Source organism: Sitophilus oryzae, unplaced genomic scaffold (genome assembly GCF_002938485.1).
Source record: "Sitophilus oryzae breed Bouriz unplaced genomic scaffold, Soryzae_2.0 scaffold_682_pilon_pilon, whole genome shotgun sequence".
In the NCBI taxonomy this organism is placed as follows: Eukaryota; Metazoa; Arthropoda; class Insecta; order Coleoptera; family Curculionidae; genus Sitophilus; species Sitophilus oryzae.
In genome coordinates, this window is record NW_022147287.1 from 957843 (window position 1) to 970334 (window position 12492).

Consider the following 12492-nt stretch of genomic DNA (forward strand, 5'->3'; position numbering starts at 1 on the left):
TTTCATGAATGACTCTAGGTTAAACCCGCATGGCACAACGCTTTTTTACCGTTAGTTTGTCTGTTGGGTACTGATGGCAACGCGTGTTGGTTTGATCGATGAAAAATTACGTCATTGTGTTGCAGGAATGCGTGCTATGACGTGAGGTAGTCATTTTTTTCTGTTGTGGGGTGAAAGATTAAGAGTCCTTTTCACTAGGTCGAAAAAGTAGCAAAATAAGCATTCGGCATTTAACGTTTTATGTAAAACTAGCTAAAAATTAGAGATAAAGGATTATACTATACAGGGTGGCCCATCGAAAACGTTCCGCAAGGCATAAAGGCTAGGGTATTTCTTTTTTCAAAAAATCCAAAAACACGTCAATTTTGTTTGTGAGGGGGACAACTTTTGTCCCAAAAATGATTGCAAAATCTTCAACCCTCTGAGCGGGGGTGTCATCCCCCAACTGTTTTCAAATGGGAAGGGGGGTCAAGTGGCGCCGCAATGAAAAGAGCTTTCTATTCTCTATATTTCCCCGCCTCGTTTTTGAAAATCGGTCGAGTCATTGAGAAAATATGAAGGATTGAAATTTGAAAAGTTTATTTAAACATCTATCAGAATAAATGATAAGGATAAATTCCTTCGACCAATTTGCTGTTTTTTTTTCACTTGCCAGTTGAACGATCAGGTGCGGTCTCAATATCGTTAAACTGACCCACAATAGAATTTCCAAAAATACCAGCCCGCGACGATCAAAATTGTCTTCGTTCACTTCTTGTACCAACTGAATTTTGTACGGGTGGAACTTGTGTATTTGTAGAAACTAAAAATGTAATAATATACAAGGTGTTCCATTTAAAAAAATACAACTTAAATTGTACCTCTAATAGTCCTTCATCGAACCCAAAACTTACAATTTGCAAAAATCTCATCGTTTAGCTACAATACTCCGTGTGGTATGTGGTGAACAACCCTGTATACGGTTGATTTAAATAGAAATAATATCATGCTTTTCCATATAAAATCCGTAATGTGCCACAAAAATGCCGCTAAAGCTAGATTTTATATACAGCCCTTCCAGTGACTTTATGGGAAGTAAACATGCAATGCATTCACTCGCCATTCGAAATGTAAACAACCCAAGTTACGCGGAGAATTTTAAAACACTTAACAATAAAACTTTTACGAGAATGAATTATTTTTGTAGGCAACACTCCAATAATGTTTTGAATTTTCTCTTTCAAACATTCTTTTTGGAAATTCTCTTTTTCTATTTTCATTCGATTTTGTTATCATTTTGTGCTTTTTAATTTATTCAGCGTCAAAAATAAAGGCAACTGGTTGTATAAAGATGTTTATGCCTAAATGTAACAGTTTTCGAAATACTTGCATGTAAGTTTATTGAGAAAATGATGATTTGAATGAACGATTAACACTTACTCATTAATTGAGGGACTTATAGAATAAAAAGGATCCAAGCGTGTTTTTTTTAATGGACTTAACTACCGTATGATCGAAAAAAAATGGCGTCCAGTTGGCTTGGAAATGACTATCGATGACATTTCCCATATAATTTTACATATAAAATGACAGCGATCTTCATTTCATAGCCATCGCTGACGCCGTTTTTATTCGATCATACGGTATATACAAGGTGGTCCGAACTGTATTCCGGAAGCTTCGGCAACATATTCTGCAGATAAAAATAAATAAAAAAGTTCGTATAAATGTATGTCATAAAATGCTTATTTTCGGAGATACAGGGTGTAGAAGTTTCATTTTTATTTCGATTTTTTTCAAATAATTTCTGAAGTAACGTCAATATTTAGATGAAAATTGGTTTCTGGGAGTTTTTTGACATGAGGAAACCGATTTTGATGTTAAAATGACTGCTATTTGTAGGGGGCGCCACATACTCTTGTTTTAACTGTTTTGAAGTAATAACTTTTCGTCCGTACCCGTATAAAACAACTGAGTAAAAAAATATACATCTCCGTGACTTTTTAAAAACTAAAATTGAATTTCCATCCAAATATTGACGTTACTTCAGAAATTATTTGGAAAAAATCGAAATAAAAATGCTATTTCTACACCCTGTATATCCGAAACTAAGCATTTTAGGACATACATTTATACGAACTTTTTTACTTATTTTTATCTGCAGAATATTAGTTTCCGGAATACAGTTCGGACCACCCTGTATTTAGATACTTTAATTACACCTTAACTTGTCAAAAATACAATAGAATACGTCAATTTCTCTTAAATGTTTCAGTGGCGTATCTGGTATTTTTAATATTAAATACTTATCTATTATTATTAAAAATATATTTTTTAACAATTTTAAATAATAACAACACTTATTGACAACGTAAAAAAACAACAAATTATTGAGTCTACCTTACATTATATTTTTATACGTTTTAAATAAAATTTAAACGGCGCTTATAAACCGGAATTTTTAAGTTAGCTATATTAATCCTCCTATCGAGCTCCACCTAAGTTTGTTTATATCGTTCATTAATCTTTTTATTCGAGGGTTCTACTATTAGGAATGAAGTTTTGTTATTTGTTTTAATATTATTTATTATTATTTACTTTTGAAATTTTCCCACGTGTTGTACGATGACTAGCAGTAGTTGTCCCAGCATCTTGCTTTAAGATGCAAAAAAATGGTGCAACATTTTTAATTTGTTATGGTTTCACGTAAAGTAAATCGCTAAGTATTAACACCTACTCACACTGAAGAACGTGACGTAAAAGATTACTTAACAACTGATTTATTGCAATTTCAAGTGCATATTACTCATTTTTATACATTGCAGCTCTTTAATAAATTTTTGTACTGAGAGTTTTAAATTATCATTGTTAAATTCATTAGTCATACGAAAATTAATCAATTTGTGTTCCGTTTTCCGTTGCTTTTTTGGCATGTTTTTTTCGTCGCGTTTGCATTATTATTGTAGTAACAATTTGTGCTAAGTGCTATAAGTTGATTTTAATTAAGGTGTACATCTGGATATTATCGGTTCAGGATGGAGTAAGTGTTTCAGTTAGTTTTCTGATTGTTAATTTATCTATAAACATTTTTAGGTTAGTTAGGTACCTAATTATTTTTCATGACTGAAATTAGCATGCTGAAAATGGGGGATAGGTTCAGCTTTCAGCTCATTCGCTGACGCAAAGAAAGCGATTGAGGAACTTGGTGAAAATACGTACACAACATTTTGGAAACGAGATGCCCGTACGATTGCAAGCAGTAAAATTGTGAGACCAATAGAAAGCTCTTTGATTTATTATCAACTTCTATATGCATGGAATCACGGTGGAAAGAAGTTTAAGGGCAGTGGGAAAAAAATCGACAGTCTTAGACATTTAAAGAAGATTGCCCAGTACATGTAAGATTCAAAGCATCGTCTGATGGAAAAGCACTCGAGGTAACATCGGTTCAAATTATGCTTCAAATGAAGCACAATCATGTCACTTCGAAGGTAAGTTTACAGATTAGTTGACATATAGTATGCTTTTAGAATTCTTGCTTGAACAGTATTTTATTCATAAAAGATATATTTTGTAGGTTCTACATGCATATAACCCTAGCCAAAGAAAACTTTCCAGTAACATGAAGGAAAGCGTCAAGGATTATTTGAATATGAAGGCCAATAGAAAAATGATACAGCAAAAAGTTCAAGAAAGTACTGGTAGAATTGTTACTTTACAAGATTTAACAAATATGAAGATATCCGATCAATCAAGAAAAGAAAACTTAGATGGCTGCTTAAATATACTTAAAGCTAAATATGGTAAACTAAAATATTCTATTATCGTCTTATTAGTCCCAATAACTACTCTGTTTTCAGGTGCCAATGTAGCTGTTTTGCGAGACGAAGACAATAATTTCAGAGGACTTTTCATTCAAAGTCCAACCATGAAAAGTACAATGAAGGCTTTTCCAGAATTTCTTGCAGTAGATGCTACATATAAATTATGATGATGCAGTTGTATTTGAAAGTAAAAATCAGTCTTCTGTGGAACACTCTGAGATGTGACGAGACGGACCTTCAAGACAGAAGCAATATAAGTGAAGCGCTCATATTAGATAATAGAAATACATCAACTCTTGGTCAGTCACCTGTGGAAGCACCTGAGTTTTGTAACGAGCTGGTTATAGAGGAGGAAATGACACGAGATGAAGCGCATCAACTTTCCTATATTAGTGATTCAGTTTTAAATGATGTCAACAACCAATGATTTCGCTTTGACAACAATTAAGATGCCTGTTTCAATAAAAAAACGAGGACGTCCAAAAGGACAGGACTTAACGGTCATAGGACTACCAAAGAAAAAGAAAAGATGTACTGTAGCATTTGCTAAACAATCCTATCATGAAAAACAAGATGTAATCCTGAATTGCTTCGTTAAGGATTATAACATCGTTAGAGACATCACAAATGGGAAATTTCTTGAAACTGTAGACCTTAAAATGCTCCCCGAAGAAATATCACATGCCGTTCTTGATGAGGCTGTTGATATCCACATAAAGTAAGTCTAGCGATACCTAATAATTACCAAATTAATAACTAATAATGTAAATTACGATTTTGCACCGAGAAAGCCTTTGAAAAAATAACCAATCTAGTTGAGCAGAAACGACTTCAACAATGTTGGTTTTGTTCTGTGTGCAGTGAAGACACGCAGAAAAATCATATGCCACTTTGTTGCAGTAGATGCCTTCTATGGAGACATATCCGTTGTGCAGGATTGACTAAGCGACCTAAATCAAAACTGTGGTTTTGCAGCATTATTAGATTTTAAGTTGACGTAGTATTATTTTTAAGTTGTCAGTTTATAATTTGCAATAAAAACCTGAAAACCAATGCCATATATTACATTTTATCGCAAATAGATTTTCAAACCTACAACGGCAACATATACGTCTACCTAAATATACACTGTTCCAAGTTAATTTTATTCAGAATAAGCCACAGGAATAAGCCATGACGGATTTTGGACAACACTACATTACAAATTATTAAGTATTAATCAGTAGCCTACTCTGCATTAACGATTAACGGCATTTTAGTACGCGACCGTTCGACGGCATTTTAACCAAAGCATTAAAAAGCCGTCAAGTGCGTCACATCAACGACGTCATACCAATTAACGGCATTTCAGTAGGCTACCGTTTAACGGCAGTTTAAGTACAGCCTTTTCAAATTAGCTGATAATTTGTGAGATACAGTAGGCTACCGTTTAACGGCAATTTAAGTACAGCCTTTTCAAATTAGCTGATAATTTGTGAGATACATAGGTCAACTTAATTTTTTTAAATTCGGACCTTCATTTTTTATTTCAGGTTTTGAAAGAATTCAGTCTCATGAGTACAACGATATGCCACACTTTATATATATATTTTTTTTGTTTTGGATACTTTAACAACAACAAAACTGTTTAATTATTATTTAAAATAATTTTAAGTCCGACTCTGAATTTTTAAATTATTAAACCTGATTATATTCATCGCCACGAGATTGATGAGCGTTAATTAAAGTTGAATAAGGTAAATCTAGCCAATTGAAAGTTTCAAATAAATAATATCCAGATCAGCAATTTAAAAGATATTATTTTTAACTTTTTTTGTGATTTGGAAATATCAATGTACGATCTAATAATATGCATAATATTAATCGTAGTTATTATAAATATATCAACTTCTACAAACAAGTTTCTAATGCATGTTAAAAAGGGTTACCACTCTTCCTATGCACAAATTTATTATTCGTTCAATTTTATTTATAGCTCTTTGTAAAATCAAAATATATTTTGATTTCACTTTTACAAATGACGTCAAGTATGCCCCTCCCCATCAAGTAAAGTCCCTTGGCGACAGGTTCAGGAACCTCGTTGGCCATTATACTGCTCTACCATTAAACAATCAAATCGGGGAAACGATTTGATTGTTTATATTATATTATTTATTTTATATTATTTTTTATTGCATTTGATTTTCCGTAATCAATGTTTTACCCCACGTCATTGTTAAGTTTGAAGGCTTATCAATATTCTAACGCTGCCGATGAATAGATTAAATATTAAAAAAAAACAGAGCCGGACTTATTAATTAAAAATTAGTTTAAATAAATTGTGTTCAAATGTCCGAAACAACAGTGTTCTTTCAAAACCTGAAATAAAAAAATGCAGGTCCGTATTTTAAAAAAAACAAGTCGGCCTCTGTATCACACAAATTATCAGCTAGTTTGAAAATCTAAAAATACCATCAGATAGCCCTAATAAAGTGGCTATGAAAATCTGCAATTAGTTTTTTGATTTTCTAAAAAGTAACGACAGGAAAAAATAAAATTGATTTTCAAAAAAATCCGTTTTTTCCAAAAAAAACTCAGCAATCCTTGAAATTTTTAAAACTTTTTTGATGGCATCCTGGTGAACATCCCAAAGCGCAACTTTACACCAATTTACTATTACGGTTACCGAGATACGAATGCTCGTACCTCGAATTTGTAGCATCCTGTATAGAACCAAAACTAAAAACAAATAAAGATTCAAGTCTTACCCTTATAAAACTAAGCCAAAACACCAAATAAAACGATCCTAAACAATCGACTTAAAAAATGATAAATAAATAGCAAAAAGACAAACTACACGGAAAATTCGAACTGGACTTTAACTATTTGTCGACTGGTTTCTCTAGCCTAAGGACAAACCGACTCCGTATACTAAAAATACGCGGTCTATTTGCATCCGTGCAGTAGTAAAAATGCGGTGCATTTCCCCGAGATGCTGTTGCTGTCGTCTGTCGGACAGGAACAAAACGACACCTGCCAACGAGATTAGCTCACATATACATCGTAAGTACCTATCGGATGTTCGGCGTCGCTTTCAAAGACACCGCTATCAGTTACATCGAGGAGGATACTGTCAAATTATTGTCGTCACTGAAGATATTGACACGATTTTAAGGAGAAAACTGGGCAGAGATCCAGAAGTATCCATGTCCTGTATCAAATACCGAGTTGAATCATCAATATCCTAACTAAAGTAAGGACAGTCAGTCTATAGATTATTCTCAGGAGCTTTCATGTAACCATTTTTGACAAATCGTATTTCGTTTTTGATTTTTATATATTAATATAATTTCTTGCAAACTTCATTTATACGTCAAAAAAGTTATTTTTATTTTGTGCATGATGTTATAAGCCACGGTTCAAAGTCGTTCCTAATACTTTATACGGGTCCGGCAACAGTGCGTCGGGCATCTTAAGGTCCTAGAATACAAAACTTAGGAATTTTGTATAAGTGCAAAACCTAAAGTATGGTCAGGGTGTCCCAGAAATAAGTGCAAGTATTTTAACTGGTAGTATAGTTCAACCCCAGAAACACGCCTATGATGTCTTTTTCGCGAAAAAATTTTTTTTGGAAATTTTTTAGTTTTTATTTAAAAAAAAAATAATTTCTTGATAATATGGCAACATAGTAGATTAAATTTACAAGAAAGAAAATCCAGAAAAGATCCAGTGGTTCTCAAAATTTTACCAAAAAATCATTTTTCTTTAGAAATTTTCAAAGTAAAATAACTCCGTTATTTTAGACTTATTTGAAAAACGATAAAGAGAAAATATGTTTCTTTTATCGAGATCTACCACCCCTTATAATACTTACACTTATTTCTGGAACGCCCTGTATATTAGGATGTATATCAGGAAAAATATTTAACTTCTACAGGATGGCTCAAAAAAGTGTGAGTGGTTCACTGGAGTGGAACACCCTGTATATTATTGCATTTTTGGCTTACTTTTTCACCACTTTACATAGTCCTAAGATATTATTAAATAAGTTTTGATAGTTTCATAGATATAAGAAAAAAAAATTGCGGCCTTTTTTAAAAAAATTATTAAAAATACAAGAAATGTCCTAAAATCAAAACTATATTACGTATTTACTGTAGTGGGTCTGTACTTACTTTGCTACAAATATAGTATTCTTTAACCATACCGGGTGTTCAAAATTATATGCCAAACGTTTTTAAATTATAAAATAGTTTTTCTTGTTTTTTTTTAATGGAATACCTTGTATGTTATTTCTTTGTTAGATGGAGAATTAAAAATAAACATATTTTTGTATTTAAAGCATTTAAAAATTTTCAGCGGTTTCGCAAATATTCGCTGTTTTATTACATATTATGGCCCTTTCAACGGTAAAATACAATCCCATATGTAATATAAAATATAATACCACAAATATCCGCAAAACCGTTAAAAATTCTGAAATACTTAAAATACAGAAAGTGTTCATTTCTCAATTCTCTATCTAACAAAGAAATAATACATAGGATGTTCCATTAAAAAAAAAACAAAAAAAATATTTTATATTTTAGAAAGTTTGACATAGAATTTTGAACACCCTGTATGGTTTAAGATTACGATATTTGTAGCAAAGTAAGTACAGACCCACTACTGTAAATACCTAATATAGTTTTGATTTCACGACATTTCGTGTATTTTTAATATTTTTTTAAAAAAGGCTGAAAAAATATTTTTTTAAGTTATTTATTAATATCTTTGAAACTATCAAAACATATTTAATAATATCATAGGATTATGTAAAGTGATCTGAAAGGAACTCAAAAATGCAATAATATACAGGATGTTCCCTTTAAAAAAAATCACCTCGATCCACTCACACATTTTTGGGCCATCCTGTAAAAGTTAAAATACTTTTCTGAAATACATCCTAATACATACTTTAGGTATGCACTTAAAAAAATCCTAACTATTTTATTATAGGAGCTACAGATGCCCGACGCACTATTGCCGGACCCTGTATATGCGAAAGACATTTGAATAATAGTTGCCTTTTGCAAAAAAATACTTACTTTTCTGTTCCTCCAGTAAAGAACTCTTCACAAAAATAAAATCATTCTTTATTAAGTAATTTATTTACTTTACTAAAGCTGAAATTGCTCTTTTCCCGTCTGTTTTTGTCCATTTCCTCTTATTTATACATATTATACAAGTCTAAATTAATCCTAAACTTCTATAATCGAATTTCGAACACAATGTTTTGTGCTGGCAGTTAATTAATCGATGATTAACCGACACTGACGTGACAAAGTTAGGACAAAGTCAATTATACGTCCAGTTAATTGTGTGGAAATGCGTGACGTGTTTCATATCGCAACCACGTATAATTAGCGGTAACAAGGTACGAATTTGGAGAATCTGCGAATGCGGAGCATTTTTAAAAGGAAACGTGTCTTTGACTTTTTTATCGATAGAAAAATTGAATGATACTTCGGTTTGCAAACATTCTCTATAACAAACATGGAAATTTAGATATGTATCACTTGAAAAATTCTTTTAAATGTTACAAAACAGTTTTCTAATACACTTTGTAAGGGCATTAGACATACCTTAGTACCTAATACTGGTATACATTTCTGTACCCCAGAAGCAAACTAAGTTAAACAAAACGTAGTTTTGGGACGAACGAATTTATAGTTCTTAGTTCTTTTTTGTTTAAGTTATTTTCTAATTACTGACTTGACAGTTAACATAGACAAAACAAAATATCTATGTATATGAATGAAAATTCTACCAATAAACGCGTTTTCAAAATGCGTTTCTATAGTAATCCCAGAACATGTTGTCCCGCAAACATGTTCTCAAGGATTCAGATCTCGCAAACATACTGGCCGCTCATTTTTTCCATACCAACTTCTTCTAGGTATTGTGTGAAACACATTGCCACCTATTCATATTCTTAATAGCATCAAAAAGTAATGATTGAAAAAATTGCAATTTGTTGGTGGCAAGTTCATTTGGCCTTAAAAAAATTAATTGAAGCATGTGTGGACATGAGCCAATAAACAAAATGCTCAGGAGTCATGGTTCTGACCGTAAAATAACGTTTTAGAACAATTTGCTTACAAAATTGATGCACAGGATGTTTTAAGGTTGAGGTTAAGGTTTTAAAGTAAAAGTTAAGGTAAAAAACAACCCTTCGATTAACCCTGTATAATAAGTAAAATACTGAAATTTATAAAAAATTGAGTTTATACGAATTAAAGCTGGAATATTTATGTACAGTTTGCTAAAATCATCAAAATACAGAGTTAAAAAAAATATTTGACGAAAACTGTCCCGTTGAATTTTTTTGCATCTGAGTATATTATAAAGATATTTCTATAAAAAAAAATAATTTAAAGCAATTAAAATCAAATAAGTATTAAATACCGATATATTATGTATAATAATCAATCATTCATCGATCGTATTAGTTATCATAAACGTTTGACAAACAAAAATAATCTGTTTATCCTAAATACCGTTTGCCAATTCATGTAATACCTATCTCATAAATTATACGAAATACTAAAATATATCCCCGTGCTAGTTCTCCTAACCTAGACAACACAAATTTTATTTATTTACCGTTAGAATTACATGATTTACGTTATACGTAGTAATTAATAAGTAATCGTAATATATAGACGCATTTTCCGAGATATATATTTGTAAATAAAGTGGTACTGCATAATATTTGAATACATTTGTCGTGATCCTGGATTGGACCACCGTCGTCACCAATCTTGTAGTCGCTGCCACCAAATGTTGTAGTTCTCTATTTGACTCGTATCACCACTTGTTGGGAATGTTATTCTTTATTTTTTTATAATTAAATTCTTACTAAGTTGTTATTACTTTTTATTTTTAAACTTTTAATACAAAATATAAATTTAGCAGTATTACGTCTATGAAAAAATTTTATGAATGTCCCCGGTCCCTTCTGTGACCGTGCTTTTATGAGAATGCCCTCTCCGAAAATCCGGGCGTACCTACTATTTCTTAATAATATATTTTCAGGTAGGTTTGCAAAGGGACAAACATGACCATTTCTTAAGTAAATAGAAACCAGACATCGCGTCTGAAAGTAAACGAATTACAAAGGAAAACTAAAAATGATGCAACTATTTATGACTATTTCTTCCAAATTTCATCTTAAGGTAATGGTTCTGTTTATTTGCATCACCCATCTTTCTGAGAAGAATAATAATGTTGATGGTATTTTCGTACCTTAAATTCTTTAGGCATAGCCGTAGAATAAGGGTAAAAATAATATTTTATACAATTTGTCGAATATACATATACATATAACCATATTAAATGTATGTTCACAACACCTCCCCTTAATGAGAGATTTCATGAGGTGAAAGTGATATGAAATCTCAAAACAAATGTTTATATAATTAATTAGTATAACTCAGATGGAAATGAATAAAAGTACATATATAAAAGTATTATACAAGTCTTAACTACTAATTATAACTAACTTACATTCTAACTTAACTAACTTTTTCTTTTAATGGTCGCCTTGATGGTACATACCCAATGGGTCTGCGCGAGGGCGCCTGTAAATTAACATTCTCTTCTTCGGAGTTTTCATAGTTACCTACATTTTCAGAGTTTTGGCTAATATTACGATTATAATGAGCAACATATCTATCACTATTTCTAGAAGATGGTTCCACAGACTGATTAACTCTAATGCATAAGTTTGGAATAATTCCGCAACAGGCTGTCTTGTTAGTACATTTGTATACAATTTATAAATAATAAAATAATAGCAAGAAGAGCTAAGATATAGGCAATTACAGATGCTGGAAATGTATAATTGTTTACAAGTTTCCTTTTTAGAATTTCATCACCTAACTTTTCAATATCTTCTAGCTTATGGCTCGCTACATTAAGTTCGGGGATGCTTTGTTAATTTCCTATAATGTTCGTTGAGAAATATTTCACTAATGTTTATTTTTTCTTCCTTTATCCTTTCGCAACAATTATCACTAATGTCGAATGGTGGAATAAAATCACTTGAAATATTGGACTGGACTGTATTTCCATGAGGGATTAGCATTGATGATGCGCTATAAGCTTTACATTGTTTACCTATAGTGACACTACCGCAATTTTTTAGTATTACATCTACGTGATTTTTTTTTATTATTACATGATATCGTAAGAGTTTCTGGATGAGGAACTGCAAATAACCAAGTGTTACTGGTTTGTAGTTGAATAAAAATTGCTCTATCTGACTGAATTATACGTTTGTCACAGATATCAGGTATGATATTTGTGAATTGCAATAATTTAACTTCGCAATTATCTGCCAAATGAGCAAGAGAAACTGGTTTTTTGTTGCTTGCAAATAAATTTATTTTCTATAATTTTTAAACAAGTATTAAATTCTATTTCCGACAGTGTAATAAACTGCTGTTTGCTTTCGTCAATTGCTATATATTTAGATGAGGGTTGAATTAATATAAACTGGTTATTTGACATTAATTTTGGAAAGGGTGATATTTTATAAATATAGAATAAATTTGTTTCAATTAAAGGGATGTTTATAATATATATTAATCGTTTGTTTCGAAATAAACTTGCAACTCGATAACATTTAGAATGAGATTTGCATTGAGCGGATCTAATGGTACAGGAA

At 31.5% G+C, this 12492-nt stretch overlaps 1 protein-coding gene and 1 long non-coding RNA gene across 9 annotated transcripts in view; one reads left to right on the top strand and one right to left on the bottom strand.

Moving 5' to 3' along the window:
• LOC115887898 (CLIP-associating protein 1-B) overlaps nt 1-12492 on the bottom strand; it is a 96543-nt gene that overhangs the window by 72076 nt on the left and 11975 nt on the right. The window lies entirely within an intron of this gene.
• On the top strand, nt 3577-3879 carry LOC115887899. The gene is made up of 2 exons (XR_004051172.1): nt 3577-3680; nt 3840-3879. It is a non-coding gene; the product is annotated as an uncharacterized LOC115887899 (long non-coding RNA).